An 18,672-nucleotide genomic window follows, 5' to 3' on the forward strand; every position below is an offset into this window, starting at 1 on the left:
AGCCAAGCCAGAGCGTACAAAACCAGAGGCACAAACATGCGCACACTCGTGCACACATCCACACCCAGACACGGAGCCCGAGCCTCGCCACACACACATAAACGGGCAAGGATGTCCAGGGCAGGTTGGAACACGGGTCTCTTTGGCGCTCAGCTCCGTGGACGTTGGGGGTAGAGGCGGGTCACGGGGCCAGAATTCTCTTACTGCCCCGCGGCCACCCGGCCACGCACCCATCCAAAGCTGCCTCCATCACGGAAGAGCCAAGGGTCTGAGCGGGCGCGACGAAGGTCGCGCGGCTGGACCGGACTGTGTGCCGGGGGTCTGATGGCCTCTCAAACCCCAGCACGGACCCCTCCGCTCTGGGGGACCTGCTTCCGCGACAGACAGAGAATTCCCGCACCGCCGCCACCGCCTCCGACGCCGGCGCCTTAGTGGGACAGCGCCTGACCCGTGACTTCCTCTTGCCCTGGGACCACTAGGTTCCAGGTCGGGCCCATCTTGGACCCGGGTCCTCTGCTCGGCCACCGCACTACTGACTGACTCCTCTACTGGCCTGCGCCCAGGCCTTGGCCCCTCGGGTCGGGCTCGGGAAGCAACCAACTGTGGCTCTCTGGCATCCCATCCCACCGGCGACACGCGCAGCCACACCCACGGACACGTCGCAGCCCCCCAGGGCACCGCTTCACGTGGACTCACACTCATGCACGCACACACGTAGACCTCCACACACACGCTCGCCCACACGGAAACACACTCGGGCATGTGTGCCCCCGCACACGCACGCACGCGCACACACACAGACACCCACGCACGAGCCAGGGTGCCTGCAGGCACAGAGGCCCGCGTGCGTGTGCGCCCGCAGGAACACACACACACACACACACACACACACACACACACATACACTTGCGTGAGATCCCCCCCCCAACACACAAAACATGCAAGGATGCAGGAATGAGGCTACACAGGCACACAAGATGACAATGCGGCCGATCCGAACACACAGACACACACACACACGCACACACGCACACAAGCACACACGCACACAGGCCCACACGCACTCCCACACGGGCCTACTCACCTGTGCATGTTGCTGGAGAGCTTCTCTCCAGGTTCCCCAAGCCCCGCAGTCCCACAATCCACTTATAAAATAATCACTCAGACGCTTGTATCACTTATAAACTGTATGGCCGTGGCAGGCTTCTTGTTAACTGTTCTTATATCTTAAATTAACCCATTTTTATAAATCTATAGCTTGCCACGTGGCTGGTGGCTTACCGGCTTCTTTACATGCTCTTCTCCTGGCGGTGGCTGCAGTGTCTCTCCCTCCTTCTTCCTGTTTCCCCAATTCTCCTCTCTCTTTGTCCCGCCTATACTTCCTGCCTGGTCACTGGCCATCAGTGTTTTATTTACATAGAGTAATATCCACAGCAATGCACGCACCCAAAGTAAACACACTCAGGGAGGCAGGAAGGCAGGCAGGCAGGCCCGTAGGCACGCCCCTGGGCACCACCACCCCATCCCGTGGGGGCTCCTAGTGGGGGAGGTGGGCGTGGTGGAGGGCTCGGGTGGGAGCCTGGTTCCTCTGGGACTGCTTCCAAGCGGTGGGCTGTGTGGAGGTGGTGGGCGGATCTGTCCCCCCACCCCACCCCCGTGCCGGGACCCGGAGTGTCCTCCTCCCAGACCCCCGCCTGTGGAGCCAGGCAGGCAGCCAGGTGCGATGGAGCCCCGGTTGGTGGAGGGCAAGGCTAGCCTGGGCTGCCTGTCAGGCGAGACCTGCCTCTCTCATGTGAATCTTAGCTTCTTCTGGGGTCCTGGGAACCCCACTCGGGTGTTTCCCCCGGTGGGTTGGCAGCGTGCCTGAGGGCTGCGATGGCCGGGCGAATTGGCAGCCTTGCGGGCGAGGGGGAGTGGGAGGCGGAGGCGGAGGCGGAGGGGTCCGGGGGCCCGCCCCATGGGGGCCCGCGGCCGCAAAGGGCCTGCCTTTCAAAGGCCAAAAGGGGCAAAGGCAAAAAAAAAAGCCTACAGCACCCGGTATTCCCAGGCGGTCTCCCATCCAAGTACTAACCAGGCCGGACCCTGCTTAGCTTCCGAGATCAGACGAGATCGGGCGCGTTCAGGGTGGTATGGCCGTAGACGATGGCGCCCGGCCCGCGGAGCCTCAAGAGCCTCACCTCCGCCGCTGCCCTCAGCAGCTCACCCACCCACCCGCCGCCCCTGAGCCCGGCTCGCGCCCCACCCTCAACGCGACGGCACGCCAGCGAGGCCCTCCTCAGCCCTCTGCCCGCCTCCGTGGCCCGTGGTCCGTGGCCCGCAGCGGGGGCCCAGGGCCGGCAGTGGCCAGCGTTTCCCCGGGACCTTCTCCTCTCCCGGTCCTGCTTCATCGGCCGGACGCACTCTCCCACCGGGCACACCCGGCGGGCCCCTGGCACCTTGGCTCGCCCGCAAGCCTGCTCCTCCCTCTCCCTGGGCCTCGGGCGGGTCCGGTGTGCACGCGCCCGCACCTCCCGCTCCCCCGCTCGGCTTTCCACGGCTGCGGGCGCTGAAGCCTCAGGACCTTCTTCCTTCCAGGGCAGGGGCTGCCTTGGTTCCGCGACTCGCCCCACCCGTTGCCAGGTAGCCAGCCCCTGGTCTTTGTGCCAAGCAGGTTGGAGCCCTCCTCTGACCTGCAGGCCATTTCTGTGCCTTCGGGGGTCCTGGTGGGGAGGTGGAGGTGGGGGGGTGGGGAGTGGGGGTGAGGGTGGCCCTGCCCGGGCTGCGCTCTGCCACTTTCTTTCCTGGCTTCCCGGGGAGGGGAGGTGCCCAGGGAGGCGCAGGCAAGGCGGCCGGATCCTTCGGGTGGGTCATCCACCCGTCCAGACAGGGTGCTCACCCTCCTGACGGTGCTGCCCCGAGGTGGTGCCTGGACGGATGGGGTGCTCGCACCGACTGTCATCTCTCACCTTGGGGAACTGTCGGCTTCTCCTCCTCCTCCTCCTCCTCCTCCTCCCCCCCGTTGCTCCTTCCTACTCCTCTTCCTCCTCTCCCCAGGAGACACAGACAGACACAGACAGACAGACAGACAGACAGACAGACACACACACACACACACACACACACACACAAAGGCATGCACAAACACACACGCACACACACACACATGCACGCCCATTCACACACCCTTCCCTACCTCCTGGATGGACCTTGGTTCCCTCTCTGGAACTTGGAATGCCAGCTCGTGGGCTCCAGGTTCTGCCCCCACCCCCACCCCACCCCCACGGAGAACCCGTCCATCCATTCCTCCGTGGCAGAAGCCTCCCTCCCCGGGAAGCGGCGGCGGCGGCGGCGGCGGCGGCGGCGGCGGCGGCGGCGGCAGCGATGATGATGAGCCGCCCCGCTCAGCCCGCCCGCCCGGGAGAAGGGAGAATGTCTCGCTGGAAGGCGAAGGCGCGCAAGATGATCCTGCGCCCATGGGTCCCAGCGAACTTGGAACTTGGGTCTTGGCGCTCTGCGCGTGCACGGTGGGGGCAGAGGCGGGTCCCGTCCGGGCCAGGCGTCTCTTGGACTATCTATCCTCGGTCCCACCCGGCCAGCGGGCCTCCTCCCACCTTGCCTGTGGAGAGTACTGTCCTCTGGAGAGTCCCGGACGAGGAAGGAAGCGTGTGTCTAGGCCCCGACTCCTCGGGAACATCTTCCCTTGCCAATGGATGAGACAGCTCGGGCAGGGCCCTGCAGCCACAAAGTCTGTCTGTCTGTCTGTCTGTCTTCACTGGATGGAGCGAGCACCCGTGCTCTAGCAAGGAGGGACGGCCGCACAGCCAAGCCAGAGCGTACAAAACCAGAGGCACAAACATGCGCACACTCGTGCACACATCCACACCCAGACACGGAGCCCGAGCCTCGCCACACACACATAAACGGGCAAGGATGTCCAGGGCAGGTTGGAACACGGGTCTCTTTGGCGCTCAGCTCCGTGGACGTTGGGGGTAGAGGCGGGTCACGGGGCCAGAATTCTCTTACTGCCCCGCGGCCACCCGGCCACGCACCCATCCAAAGCTGCCTCCATCACGGAAGAGCCAAGGGTCTGAGCGGGCGCGACGAAGGTCGCGCGGCTGGACCGGACTGTGTGCCGGGGGTCTGATGGCCTCTCAAACCCCAGCACGGACCCCTCCGCTCTGGGGGACCTGCTTCCGCGACAGACAGAGAATTCCCGCACCGCCGCCACCGCCTCCGACGCCGGCGCCTTAGTGGGACAGCGCCTGACCCGTGACTTCCTCTTGCCCTGGGACCACTAGGTTCCAGGTCGGGCCCATCTTGGACCCGGGTCCTCTGCTCGGCCACCGCACTACTGACTGACTCCTCTACTGGCCTGCGCCCAGGCCTTGGCCCCTCGGGTCGGGCTCGGGAAGCAACCAACTGTGGCTCTCTGGCATCCCATCCCACCGGCGACACGCGCAGCCACACCCACGGACACGTCGCAGCCCCCCAGGGCACCGCTTCACGTGGACTCACACTCATGCACGCACACACGTAGACCTCCACACACACGCTCGCCCACACGGAAACACACTCGGGCATGTGTGCCCCCGCACACGCACGCGCGCACACACACAGACACCCACGCACGAGCCAGGGTGCCTGCAGGCACAGAGGCCCGCGTGCGTGTGCGCCCGCAGGAACACACACACACACACACACACACATACACTTGCGTGAGATCCCCCCCCCAACACACAAAACATGCAAGGATGCAGGAATGAGGCTACACAGGCACACAAGATGACAATGCGGCCGATCCGAACACACAGACACACACACACACGCACACACGCACACAAGCACACACGCACACAGGCCCACACGCACTCCCACACGGGCCTACTCACCTGTGCATGTTGCTGGAGAGCTTCTCTCCAGGTTCCCCAAGCCCCGCAGTCCCACAATCCACTTATAAAATAATCACTCAGACGCTTGTATCACTTATAAACTGTATGGCCGTGGCAGGCTTCTTGTTAACTGTTCTTATATCTTAAATTAACCCATTTTTATAAATCTATAGCTTGCCACGTGGCTGGTGGCTTACCGGCTTCTTTACATGCTCTTCTCCTGGCGGTGGCTGCAGTGTCTCTCCCTCCTTCTTCCTGTTTCCCCAATTCTCCTCTCTCTTTGTCCCGCCTATACTTCCTGCCTGGTCACTGGCCATCAGTGTTTTATTTACATAGAGTAATATCCACAGCAATGCACGCACCCAAAGTAAACACACTCAGGGAGGCAGGAAGGCAGGCAGGCAGGCCCGTAGGCACGCCCCTGGGCACCACCACCCCATCCCGTGGGGGCTCCTAGTGGGGGAGGTGGGCGTGGTGGAGGGCTCGGGTGGGAGCCTGGTTCCTCTGGGACTGCTTCCAAGCGGTGGGCTGTGTGGAGGTGGTGGGCGGATCTGTCCCCCCACCCCACCCCCGTGCCGGGACCCGGAGTGTCCTCCTCCCAGACCCCCGCCTGTGGAGCCAGGCAGGCAGCCAGGTGCGATGGAGCCCCGGTTGGTGGAGGGCAAGGCTAGCCTGGGCTGCCTGTCAGGCGAGACCTGCCTCTCTCATGTGAATCTTAGCTTCTTCTGGGGTCCTGGGAACCCCACTCGGGTGTTTCCCCCGGTGGGTTGGCAGCGTGCCTGAGGGCTGCGATGGCCGGGCGAATTGGCAGCCTTGCGGGCGAGGGGGAGTGGGAGGCGGAGGCGGAGGCGGAGGGGTCCGGGGGCCCGCCCCATGGGGGCCCGCGGCCGCAAAGGGCCTGCCTTTCAAAGGCCAAAAGGGGCAAAGGCAAAAAAAAAAGCCTACAGCACCCGGTATTCCCAGGCGGTCTCCCATCCAAGTACTAACCAGGCCGGACCCTGCTTAGCTTCCGAGATCAGACGAGATCGGGCGCGTTCAGGGTGGTATGGCCGTAGACGATGGCGCCCGGCCCGCGGAGCCTCAAGAGCCTCACCTCCGCCGCTGCCCTCAGCAGCTCACCCACCCACCCGCCGCCCCGGAGCCCGGCTCGCGCCCCACCCTGAACGCGACGGCACGCCAGCGAGGCCCTCCTCAGCCCTCTGCCCGCCTCCGTGGCCCGTGGTCCGTGGCCCGCAGCGGGGGCCCAGGGCCGGCAGTGGCCAGCGTTTCCCCGGGACCTTCTCCTCTCCCGGTCCTGCTTCATCGGCCGGACGCACTCTCCCACCGGGCACACCCGGCGGGCCCCTGGCACCTTGGCTCGCCCGCAAGCCTGCTCCTCCCTCTCCCTGGGCCTCGGGCGGGTCCGGTGTGCACGCGCCCGCACCTCCCGCTCCCCCGCTCGGCTTTCCACGGCTGCGGGCGCTGAAGCCTCAGGACCTTCTTCCTTCCAGGGCAGGGGCTGCCTTGGTTCCGCGACTCGCCCCACCCGTTGCCAGGTAGCCAGCCCCTGGTCTTTGTGCCAAGCAGGTTGGAGCCCTCCTCTGACCTGCAGGCCATTTCTGTGCCTTCGGGGGTCCTGGTGGGGAGGTGGAGGTGGGGGGGTGGGGAGTGGGGGTGAGGGTGGCCCTGCCCGGGCTGCGCTCTGCCACTTTCTTTCCTGGCTTCCCGGGGAGGGGAGGTGCCCAGGGAGGCGCAGGCAAGGCGGCCGGATCCTTCGGGTGGGTCATCCACCCGTCCAGACAGGGTGCTCACCCTCCTGACGGTGCTGCCCCGAGGTGGTGCCTGGACGGATGGGGTGCTCGCACCGACTGTCATCTCTCACCTTGGGGAACTGTCGGCTTCTCCTCCTCCTCCTCCTCCTCCTCCTCCTCCTCCCCCCCGTTGCTCCTTCCTACTCCTCTTCCTCCTCTCCCCAGGAGACACAGACAGACACAGACAGACAGACAGACAGACAGACACACACACACACACACACACACACACACACAAAGGCATGCACAAACACACACGCACACACACACACATGCACGCCCATTCACACACCCTTCCCTACCTCCTGGATGGACCTTGGTTCCCTCTCTGGAACTTGGAATGCCAGCTCGTGGGCTCCAGGTTCTGCCCCCACCCCCACCCCACCCCCACGGAGAACCCGTCCATCCATTCCTCCGTGGCAGAAGCCTCCCTCCCCGGGAAGCGGCGGCGGCGGCGGCGGCGGCGGCGGCGGCGGCGGCGGCAGCGATGATGATGAGCCGCCCCGCTCAGCCCGCCCGCCCGGGAGAAGGGAGAATGTCTCGCTGGAAGGCGAAGGCGCGCAAGATGATCCTGCGCCCATGGGTCCCAGCGAACTTGGAACTTGGGTCTTGGCGCTCTGCGCGTGCACGGTGGGGGCAGAGGCGGGTCCCGTCCGGGCCAGGCGTCTCTTGGACTATCTATCCTCGGTCCCACCCGGCCAGCGGGCCTCCTCCCACCTTGCCTGTGGAGAGTACTGTCCTCTGGAGAGTCCCGGACGAGGAAGGAAGCGTGTGTCTAGGCCCCGACTCCTCGGGAACATCTTCCCTTGCCAATGGATGAGACAGCTCGGGCAGGGCCCTGCAGCCACAAAGTCTGTCTGTCTGTCTGTCTGTCTTCACTGGATGGAGCGAGCACCCGTGCTCTAGCAAGGAGGGACGGCCGCACAGCCAAGCCAGAGCGTACAAAACCAGAGGCACAAACATGCGCACACTCGTGCACACATCCACACCCAGACACGGAGCCCGAGCCTCGCCACACACACATAAACGGGCAAGGATGTCCAGGGCAGGTTGGAACACGGGTCTCTTTGGCGCTCAGCTCCGTGGACGTTGGGGGTAGAGGCGGGTCACGGGGCCAGAATTCTCTTACTGCCCCGCGGCCACCCGGCCACGCACCCATCCAAAGCTGCCTCCATCACGGAAGAGCCAAGGGTCTGAGCGGGCGCGACGAAGGTCGCGCGGCTGGACCGGACTGTGTGCCGGGGGTCTGATGGCCTCTCAAACCCCAGCACGGACCCCTCCGCTCTGGGGGACCTGCTTCCGCGACAGACAGAGAATTCCCGCACCGCCGCCACCGCCTCCGACGCCGGCGCCTTAGTGGGACAGCGCCTGACCCGTGACTTCCTCTTGCCCTGGGACCACTAGGTTCCAGGTCGGGCCCATCTTGGACCCGGGTCCTCTGCTCGGCCACCGCACTACTGACTGACTCCTCTACTGGCCTGCGCCCAGGCCTTGGCCCCTCGGGTCGGGCTCGGGAAGCAACCAACTGTGGCTCTCTGGCATCCCATCCCACCGGCGACACGCGCAGCCACACCCACGGACACGTCGCAGCCCCCCAGGGCACCGCTTCACGTGGACTCACACTCATGCACGCACACACGTAGACCTCCACACACACGCTCGCCCACACGGAAACACACTCGGGCATGTGTGCCCCCGCACACGCACGCACGCGCACACACACAGACACCCACGCACGAGCCAGGGTGCCTGCAGGCACAGAGGCCCGCGTGCGTGTGCGCCCGCAGGAACACACACACACACACACACACACACACACACATACACTTGCGTGAGATCCCCCCCCCAACACACAAAACATGCAAGGATGCAGGAATGAGGCTACACAGGCACACAAGATGACAATGCGGCCGATCCGAACACACAGACACACACACACACGCACACACGCACACAAGCACACACGCACACAGGCCCACACGCACTCCCACACGGGCCTACTCACCTGTGCATGTTGCTGGAGAGCTTCTCTCCAGGTTCCCCAAGCCCCGCAGTCCCACAATCCACTTATAAAATAATCACTCAGACGCTTGTATCACTTATAAACTGTATGGCCGTGGCAGGCTTCTTGTTAACTGTTCTTATATCTTAAATTAACCCATTTTTATAAATCTATAGCTTGCCACGTGGCTGGTGGCTTACCGGCTTCTTTACATGCTCTTCTCCTGGCGGTGGCTGCAGTGTCTCTCCCTCCTTCTTCCTGTTTCCCCAATTCTCCTCTCTCTTTGTCCCGCCTATACTTCCTGCCTGGTCACTGGCCATCAGTGTTTTATTTACATAGAGTAATATCCACAGCAATGCACGCACCCAAAGTAAACACACTCAGGGAGGCAGGAAGGCAGGCAGGCAGGCCCGTAGGCACGCCCCTGGGCACCACCACCCCATCCCGTGGGGGCTCCTAGTGGGGGAGGTGGGCGTGGTGGAGGGCTCGGGTGGGAGCCTGGTTCCTCTGGGACTGCTTCCAAGCGGTGGGCTGTGTGGAGGTGGTGGGCGGATCTGTCCCCCCACCCCACCCCCGTGCCGGGACCCGGAGTGTCCTCCTCCCAGACCCCCGCCTGTGGAGCCAGGCAGGCAGCCAGGTGCGATGGAGCCCCGGTTGGTGGAGGGCAAGGCTAGCCTGGGCTGCCTGTCAGGCGAGACCTGCCTCTCTCATGTGAATCTTAGCTTCTTCTGGGGTCCTGGGAACCCCACTCGGGTGTTTCCCCCGGTGGGTTGGCAGCGTGCCTGAGGGCTGCGATGGCCGGGCGAATTGGCAGCCTTGCGGGCGAGGGGGAGTGGGAGGCGGAGGCGGAGGCGGAGGGGTCCGGGGGCCCGCCCCATGGGGGCCCGCGGCCGCAAAGGGCCTGCCTTTCAAAGGCCAAAAGGGGCAAAGGCAAAAAAAAAGCCTACAGCACCCGGTATTCCCAGGCGGTCTCCCATCCAAGTACTAACCAGGCCGGACCCTGCTTAGCTTCCGAGATCAGACGAGATCGGGCGCGTTCAGGGTGGTATGGCCGTAGACGATGGCGCCCGGCCCGCGGAGCCTCAAGAGCCTCACCTCCGCCGCTGCCCTCAGCAGCTCACCCACCCACCCGCCGCCCCTGAGCCCGGCTCGCGCCCCACCCTCAACGCGACGGCACGCCAGCGAGGCCCTCCTCAGCCCTCTGCCCGCCTCCGTGGCCCGTGGTCCGTGGCCCGCAGCGGGGGCCCAGGGCCGGCAGTGGCCAGCGTTTCCCCGGGACCTTCTCCTCTCCCGGTCCTGCTTCATCGGCCGGACGCACTCTCCCACCGGGCACACCCGGCGGGCCCCTGGCACCTTGGCTCGCCCGCAAGCCTGCTCCTCCCTCTCCCTGGGCCTCGGGCGGGTCCGGTGTGCACGCGCCCGCACCTCCCGCTCCCCCGCTCGGCTTTCCACGGCTGCGGGCGCTGAAGCCTCAGGACCTTCTTCCTTCCAGGGCAGGGGCTGCCTTGGTTCCGCGACTCGCCCCACCCGTTGCCAGGTAGCCAGCCCCTGGTCTTTGTGCCAAGCAGGTTGGAGCCCTCCTCTGACCTGCAGGCCATTTCTGTGCCTTCGGGGGTCCTGGTGGGGAGGTGGAGGTGGGGGGGTGGGGAGTGGGGGTGAGGGTGGCCCTGCCCGGGCTGCGCTCTGCCACTTTCTTTCCTGGCTTCCCGGGGAGGGGAGGTGCCCAGGGAGGCGCAGGCAAGGCGGCCGGATCCTTCGGGTGGGTCATCCACCCGTCCAGACAGGGTGCTCACCCTCCTGACGGTGCTGCCCCGAGGTGGTGCCTGGACGGATGGGGTGCTCGCACCGACTGTCATCTCTCACCTTGGGGAACTGTCGGCTTCTCCTCCTCCTCCTCCTCCTCCTCCTCCCCCCCGTTGCTCCTTCCTACTCCTCTTCCTCCTCTCCCCAGGAGACACAGACAGACACAGACAGACAGACAGACAGACAGACAGACACACACACACACACACACACACACACACAAAGGCATGCACAAACACACACGCACACACACACACATGCACGCCCATTCACACACCCTTCCCTACCTCCTGGATGGACCTTGGTTCCCTCTCTGGAACTTGGAATGCCAGCTCGTGGGCTCCAGGTTCTGCCCCCACCCCCACCCCACCCCCACGGAGAACCCGTCCATCCATTCCTCCGTGGCAGAAGCCTCCCTCCCCGGGAAGCGGCGGCGGCGGCGGCGGCGGCGGCGGCGGCGGCGGCGGCGGCAGCGATGATGATGAGCCGCCCCGCTCAGCCCGCCCGCCCGGGAGAAGGGAGAATGTCTCGCTGGAAGGCGAAGGCGCGCAAGATGATCCTGCGCCCATGGGTCCCAGCGAACTTGGAACTTGGGTCTTGGCGCTCTGCGCGTGCACGGTGGGGGCAGAGGCGGGTCCCGTCCGGGCCAGGCGTCTCTTGGACTATCTATCCTCGGTCCCACCCGGCCAGCGGGCCTCCTCCCACCTTGCCTGTGGAGAGTACTGTCCTCTGGAGAGTCCCGGACGAGGAAGGAAGCGTGTGTCTAGGCCCCGACTCCTCGGGAACATCTTCCCTTGCCAATGGATGAGACAGCTCGGGCAGGGCCCTGCAGCCACAAAGTCTGTCTGTCTGTCTGTCTGTCTTCACTGGATGGAGCGAGCACCCGTGCTCTAGCAAGGAGGGACGGCCGCACAGCCAAGCCAGAGCGTACAAAACCAGAGGCACAAACATGCGCACACTCGTGCACACATCCACACCCAGACACGGAGCCCGAGCCTCGCCACACACACATAAACGGGCAAGGATGTCCAGGGCAGGTTGGAACACGGGTCTCTTTGGCGCTCAGCTCCGTGGACGTTGGGGGTAGAGGCGGGTCACGGGGCCAGAATTCTCTTACTGCCCCGCGGCCACCCGGCCACGCACCCATCCAAAGCTGCCTCCATCACGGAAGAGCCAAGGGTCTGAGCGGGCGCGACGAAGGTCGCGCGGCTGGACCGGACTGTGTGCCGGGGGTCTGATGGCCTCTCAAACCCCAGCACGGACCCCTCCGCTCTGGGGGACCTGCTTCCGCGACAGACAGAGAATTCCCGCACCGCCGCCACCGCCTCCGACGCCGGCGCCTTAGTGGGACAGCGCCTGACCCGTGACTTCCTCTTGCCCTGGGACCACTAGGTTCCAGGTCGGGCCCATCTTGGACCCGGGTCCTCTGCTCGGCCACCGCACTACTGACTGACTCCTCTACTGGCCTGCGCCCAGGCCTTGGCCCCTCGGGTCGGGCTCGGGAAGCAACCAACTGTGGCTCTCTGGCATCCCATCCCACCGGCGACACGCGCAGCCACACCCACGGACACGTCGCAGCCCCCCAGGGCACCGCTTCACGTGGACTCACACTCATGCACGCACACACGTAGACCTCCACACACACGCTCGCCCACACGGAAACACACTCGGGCATGTGTGCCCCCGCACACGCACGCACGCGCACACACACAGACACCCACGCACGAGCCAGGGTGCCTGCAGGCACAGAGGCCCGCGTGCGTGTGCGCCCGCAGGAACACACACACACACACACACACACACACACACACATACACTTGCGTGAGATCCCCCCCCCAACACACAAAACATGCAAGGATGCAGGAATGAGGCTACACAGGCACACAAGATGACAATGCGGCCGATCCGAACACACAGACACACACACACACGCACACACGCACACAAGCACACACGCACACAGGCCCACACGCACTCCCACACGGGCCTACTCACCTGTGCATGTTGCTGGAGAGCTTCTCTCCAGGTTCCCCAAGCCCCGCAGTCCCACAATCCACTTATAAAATAATCACTCAGACGCTTGTATCACTTATAAACTGTATGGCCGTGGCAGGCTTCTTGTTAACTGTTCTTATATCTTAAATTAACCCATTTTTATAAATCTATAGCTTGCCACGTGGCTGGTGGCTTACCGGCTTCTTTACATGCTCTTCTCCTGGCGGTGGCTGCAGTGTCTCTCCCTCCTTCTTCCTGTTTCCCCAATTCTCCTCTCTCTTTGTCCCGCCTATACTTCCTGCCTGGTCACTGGCCATCAGTGTTTTATTTACATAGAGTAATATCCACAGCAATGCACGCACCCAAAGTAAACACACTCAGGGAGGCAGGAAGGCAGGCAGGCAGGCCCGTAGGCACGCCCCTGGGCACCACCACCCCATCCCGTGGGGGCTCCTAGTGGGGGAGGTGGGCGTGGTGGAGGGCTCGGGTGGGAGCCTGGTTCCTCTGGGACTGCTTCCAAGCGGTGGGCTGTGTGGAGGTGGTGGGCGGATCTGTCCCCCCACCCCACCCCCGTGCCGGGACCCGGAGTGTCCTCCTCCCAGACCCCCGCCTGTGGAGCCAGGCAGGCAGCCAGGTGCGATGGAGCCCCGGTTGGTGGAGGGCAAGGCTAGCCTGGGCTGCCTGTCAGGCGAGACCTGCCTCTCTCATGTGAATCTTAGCTTCTTCTGGGGTCCTGGGAACCCCACTCGGGTGTTTCCCCCGGTGGGTTGGCAGCGTGCCTGAGGGCTGCGATGGCCGGGCGAATTGGCAGCCTTGCGGGCGAGGGGGAGTGGGAGGCGGAGGCGGAGGCGGAGGGGTCCGGGGGCCCGCCCCATGGGGGCCCGCGGCCGCAAAGGGCCTGCCTTTCAAAGGCCAAAAGGGGCAAAGGCAAAAAAAAAAGCCTACAGCACCCGGTATTCCCAGGCGGTCTCCCATCCAAGTACTAACCAGGCCGGACCCTGCTTAGCTTCCGAGATCAGACGAGATCGGGCGCGTTCAGGGTGGTATGGCCGTAGACGATGGCGCCCGGCCCGCGGAGCCTCAAGAGCCTCACCTCCGCCGCTGCCCTCAGCAGCTCACCCACCCACCCGCCGCCCCTGAGCCCGGCTCGCGCCCCACCCTCAACGCGACGGCACGCCAGCGAGGCCCTCCTCAGCCCTCTGCCCGCCTCCGTGGCCCGTGGTCCGTGGCCCGCAGCGGGGGCCCAGGGCCGGCAGTGGCCAGCGTTTCCCCGGGACCTTCTCCTCTCCCGGTCCTGCTTCATCGGCCGGACGCACTCTCCCACCGGGCACACCCGGCGGGCCCCTGGCACCTTGGCTCGCCCGCAAGCCTGCTCCTCCCTCTCCCTGGGCCTCGGGCGGGTCCGGTGTGCACGCGCCCGCACCTCCCGCTCCCCCGCTCGGCTTTCCACGGCTGCGGGCGCTGAAGCCTCAGGACCTTCTTCCTTCCAGGGCAGGGGCTGCCTTGGTTCCGCGACTCGCCCCACCCGTTGCCAGGTAGCCAGCCCTTGGTCTTTGTGCCAAGCAGGTTGGAGCCCTCCTCTGACCTGCAGGCCATTTCTGTGCCTTCGGGGGTCCTGGTGGGGAGGTGGAGGTGGGGGGGTGGGGAGTGGGGGTGAGGGTGGCCCTGCCCGGGCTGCGCTCTGCCACTTTCTTTCCTGGCTTCCCGGGGAGGGGAGGTGCCCAGGGAGGCGCAGGCAAGGCGGCCGGATCCTTCGGGTGGGTCATCCACCCGTCCAGACAGGGTGCTCACCCTCCTGACGGTGCTGCCCCGAGGTGGTGCCTGGACGGATGGGGTGCTCGCACCGACTGTCATCTCTCACCTTGGGGAACTGTCGGCTTCTCCTCCTCCTCCTCCTCCTCCTCCCCCCCGTTGCTCCTTCCTACTCCTCTTCCTCCTCTCCCCAGGAGACACAGACAGACACAGACAGACAGACAGACAGACAGACACACACACACACACACACACACACACACACAAAGGCATGCACAAACACACACGCACACACACACACATGCACGCCCATTCACACACCCTTCCCTACCTCCTGGATGGACCTTGGTTCCCTCTCTGGAACTTGGAATGCCAGCTCGTGGGCTCCAGGTTCTGCCCCCACCCCCACCCCACCCCCACGGAGAACCCGTCCATCCATTCCTCCGTGGCAGAAGCCTCCCTCCCCGGGAAGCGGCGGCGGCGGCGGCGGCGGCGGCGGCGGCGGCGGCGGCAGCGATGATGATGAGCCGCCCCGCTCAGCCCGCCCGCCCGGGAGAAGGGAGAATGTCTCGCTGGAAGGCGAAGGCGCGCAAGATGATCCTGCGCCCATGGGTCCCAGCGAACTTGGAACTTGGGTCTTGGCGCTCTGCGCGTGCACGGTGGGGGCAGAGGCGGGTCCCGTCCGGGCCAGGCGTCTCTTGGACTATCTATCCTCGGTCCCACCCGGCCAGCGGGCCTCCTCCCACCTTGCCTGTGGAGAGTACTGTCCTCTGGAGAGTCCCGGACGAGGAAGGAAGCGTGTGTCTAGGCCCCGACTCCTCGGGAACATCTTCCCTTGCCAATGGATGAGACAGCTCGGGCAGGGCCCTGCAGCCACAAAGTCTGTCTGTCTGTCTGTCTGTCTTCACTGGATGGAGCGAGCACCCGTGCTCTAGCAAGGAGGGACGGCCGCACAGCCAAGCCAGAGCGTACAAAACCAGAGGCACAAACATGCGCACACTCGTGCACACATCCACACCCAGACACGGAGCCCGAGCCTCGCCACACACACATAAACGGGCAAGGATGTCCAGGGCAGGTTGGAACACGGGTCTCTTTGGCGCTCAGCTCCGTGGACGTTGGGGGTAGAGGCGGGTCACGGGGCCAGAATTCTCTTACTGCCCCGCGGCCACCCGGCCACGCACCCATCCAAAGCTGCCTCCATCACGGAAGAGCCAAGGGTCTGAGCGGGCGCGACGAAGGTCGCGCGGCTGGACCGGACTGTGTGCCGGGGGTCTGATGGCCTCTCAAACCCCAGCACGGACCCCTCCGCTCTGGGGGACCTGCTTCCGCGACAGACAGAGAATTCCCGCACCGCCGCCACCGCCTCCGACGCCGGCGCCTTAGTGGGACAGCGCCTGACCCGTGACTTCCTCTTGCCCTGGGACCACTAGGTTCCAGGTCGGGCCCATCTTGGACCCGGGTCCTCTGCTCGGCCACCGCACTACTGACTGACTCCTCTACTGGCCTGCGCCCAGGCCTTGGCCCCTCGGGTCGGGCTCGGGAAGCAACCAACTGTGGCTCTCTGGCATCCCATCCCACCGGCGACACGCGCAGCCACACCCACGGACACGTCGCAGCCCCCCAGGGCACCGCTTCACGTGGACTCACACTCATGCACGCACACACGTAGACCTCCACACACACGCTCGCCCACACGGAAACACACTCGGGCATGTGTGCCCCCGCACACGCACGCACGCGCACACACACAGACACCCACGCACGAGCCAGGGTGCCTGCAGGCACAGAGGCCCGCGTGCGTGTGCGCCCGCAGGAACACACACACACACACACACACACACACACACACACATACACTTGCGTGAGATCCCCCCCCCAACACACAAAACATGCAAGGATGCAGGAATGAGGCTACACAGGCACACAAGATGACAATGCGGCCGATCCGAACACACAGACACACACACACACGCACACACGCACACAAGCACACACGCACACAGGCCCACACGCACTCCCACACGGGCCTACTCACCTGTGCATGTTGCTGGAGAGCTTCTCTCCAGGTTCCCCAAGCCCCGCAGTCCCACAATCCACTTATAAAATAATCACTCAGACGCTTGTATCACTTATAAACTGTATGGCCGTGGCAGGCTTCTTGTTAACTGTTCTTATATCTTAAATTAACCCATTTTTATAAATCTATAGCTTGCCACGTGGCTGGTGGCTTACCGGCTTCTTTACATGCTCTTCTCCTGGCGGTGGCTGCAGTGTCTCTCCCTCCTTCTTCCTGTTTCCCCAATTCTCCTCTCTCTTTGTCCCGCCTATACTTCCTGCCTGGTCACTGGCCATCAGTGTTTTATTTACATAGAGTAATATCCACAGCAATGCACGCACCCAAAGTAAACACACTCAGGGAGGCAGGAAGGCAGGCAGGCAGGCCCGTAGGCACGCCCCTGGGCACCACCACCCCATCCCGTGGGGGCTCCTAGTGGGGGAGGTGGGCGTGGTGGAGGGCTCGGGTGGGAGCCTGGTTCCTCTGGGACTGCTTCCAAGCGGTGGGCTGTGTGGAGGTGGTGGGCGGATCTGTCCCCCCACCCCACCCCCGTGCCGGGACCCGGAGTGTCCTCCTCCCAGACCCCCGCCTGTGGAGCCAGGCAGGCAGCCAGGTGCGATGGAGCCCCGGTTGGTGGAGGGCAAGGCTAGCCTGGGCTGCCTGTCAGGCGAGACCTGCCTCTCTCATGTGAATCTTAGCTTCTTCTGGGGTCCTGGGAACCCCACTCGGGTGTTTCCCCCGGTGGGTTGGCAGCGTGCCTGAGGGCTGCGATGGCCGGGCGAATTGGCAGCCTTGCGGGCGAGGGGGAGTGGGAGGCGGAGGCGGAGGCGGAGGGGTCCGGGGGCCCGCCCCATGGGGGCCCGCGGCCGCAAAGGGCCTGCCTTTCAAAGGCCAAAAGGGGCAAAGGCAAAAAAAAAAGCCTACAGCACCCGGTATTCCCAGGCGGTCTCCCATCCAAGTACTAACCAGGCCGGACCCTGCTTAGCTTCCGAGATCAGACGAGATCGGGCGCGTTCAGGGTGGTATGGCCGTAGACGATGGCGCCCGGCCCGCGGAGCCTCAAGAGCCTCACCTCCGCCGCTGCCCTCAGCAGCTCACCCACCCACCCGCCGCCCCTGAGCCCGGCTCGCGCCCCACCCTCAACGCGACGGCACGCCAGCGAGGCCCTCCTCAGCCCTCTGCCCGCCTCCGTGGCCCGTGGTCCGTGGCCCGCAGCGGGGGCCCAGGGCCGGCAGTGGCCAGCGTTTCCCCGGGACCTTCTCCTCTCCCGGTCCTGCTTCATCGGCCGGACGCACTCTCCCACCGGGCACACCCGGCGGGCCCCTGGCACCTTGGCTCGCCCGCAAGCCTGCTCCTCCCTCTCCCTGGGCCTCGGGCGGGTCCGGTGTGCACGCGCCCGCACCTCCCGCTCCCCCGCTCGGCTTTCCACGGCTGCGGGCGCTGAAGCCTCAGGACCTTCTTCCTTCCAGGGCAGGGGCTGCCTTGGTTCCGCGACTCGCCCCACCCGTTGCCAGGTAGCCAGCCCCTGGTCTTTGTGCCAAGCAGGTTGGAGCCCTCCTCTGACCTGCAGGCCATTTCTGTGCCTTCGGGGGTCCTGGTGGGGAGGTGGAGGTGGGGGGGTGGGGAGTGGGGGTGAGGGTGGCCCTGCCCGGGCTGCGCTCTGCCACTTTCTTTCCTGGCTTCCCGGGGAGGGGAGGTGCCCAGGGAGGCGCAGGCAAGGCGGCCGGATCCTTCGGGTGGGTCATCCACCCGTCCAGACAGGGTGCTCACCCTCCTGACGGTGCTGCCCCGAGGTGGTGCCTGGACGGATGGGGTGCTCGCACCGACTGTCATCTCTCACCTTGGGGAACTGTCGGCTTCTCCTCCTCCTCCTCCTCCTCCTCCTCCCCCCCGTTGCTCCTTCCTACTCCTCTTCCTCCTCTCCCCAGGAGACACAGACAGACACAGACAGACAGACAGACAGACAGACAGACACACACACACACACACACACACACACACAAAGGCATGCACAAACACACACGCACACACACACACATGCACGCCCATTCACACACCCTTCCCTACCTCCTGGATGGACCTTGGTTCCCTCTCTGGAACTTGGAATGCCAGCTCGTGGGCTCCAGGTTCTGCCCCCACCCCCACCCCACCCCCACGGAGAACCCGTCCATCCATTCCTCCGTGGCAGAAGCCTCCCTCCCCGGGAAGCGGCGGCGGCGGCGGCGGCGGCGGCGGCGGCGGCGGCAGCGATGATGATGAGCCGCCCCGCTCAGCCCGCCCGCCCGGGAGAAGGGAGAATGTCTCGCTGGAAGGCGAAGGCGCGCAAGATGATCCTGCGCCCATGGGTCCCAGCGAACTTGGAACTTGGGTCTTGGCGCTCTGCGCGTGCACGGTGGGGGCAGA

General features: G+C 64.9%; 5 non-coding genes across 5 annotated transcripts; all 5 read right to left on the reverse strand.

Moving 5' to 3' along the window:
* Positions 1 to 2,022: 2,022 nt before the first annotated feature.
* On the reverse strand, positions 2,023 to 2,141 carry LOC143273622 (5S ribosomal RNA). Its single transcript, XR_013051805.1, has one exon. It is a non-coding gene; the product is annotated as a 5S ribosomal RNA (ribosomal RNA).
* A 3,665-nt stretch (positions 2,142 to 5,806) lies between these two features.
* Positions 5,807 to 5,925, reverse strand: LOC143273623 (5S ribosomal RNA). Its single transcript, XR_013051806.1, has one exon. It is a non-coding gene; the product is annotated as a 5S ribosomal RNA (ribosomal RNA).
* A 3,675-nt stretch (positions 5,926 to 9,600) lies between these two features.
* LOC143273624 (5S ribosomal RNA) lies at positions 9,601 to 9,719 on the reverse strand. The gene has a single exon (XR_013051807.1). It is a non-coding gene; the product is annotated as a 5S ribosomal RNA (ribosomal RNA).
* Positions 9,720 to 13,396: 3,677 nt separating this feature from the next.
* LOC143273625 (5S ribosomal RNA) lies at positions 13,397 to 13,515 on the reverse strand. The gene has a single exon (XR_013051808.1). It is a non-coding gene; the product is annotated as a 5S ribosomal RNA (ribosomal RNA).
* A 3,671-nt stretch (positions 13,516 to 17,186) lies between these two features.
* LOC143273626 (5S ribosomal RNA) lies at positions 17,187 to 17,305 on the reverse strand. Its single transcript, XR_013051809.1, has one exon. It is a non-coding gene; the product is annotated as a 5S ribosomal RNA (ribosomal RNA).
* Positions 17,306 to 18,672: the final 1,367 nt, after the last annotated feature.

Source organism: Peromyscus maniculatus, chromosome 5 (assembly GCF_049852395.1).
Source record: "Peromyscus maniculatus bairdii isolate BWxNUB_F1_BW_parent chromosome 5, HU_Pman_BW_mat_3.1, whole genome shotgun sequence".
NCBI lineage: Eukaryota > Metazoa > Chordata > Mammalia > Rodentia > Cricetidae > Peromyscus > Peromyscus maniculatus.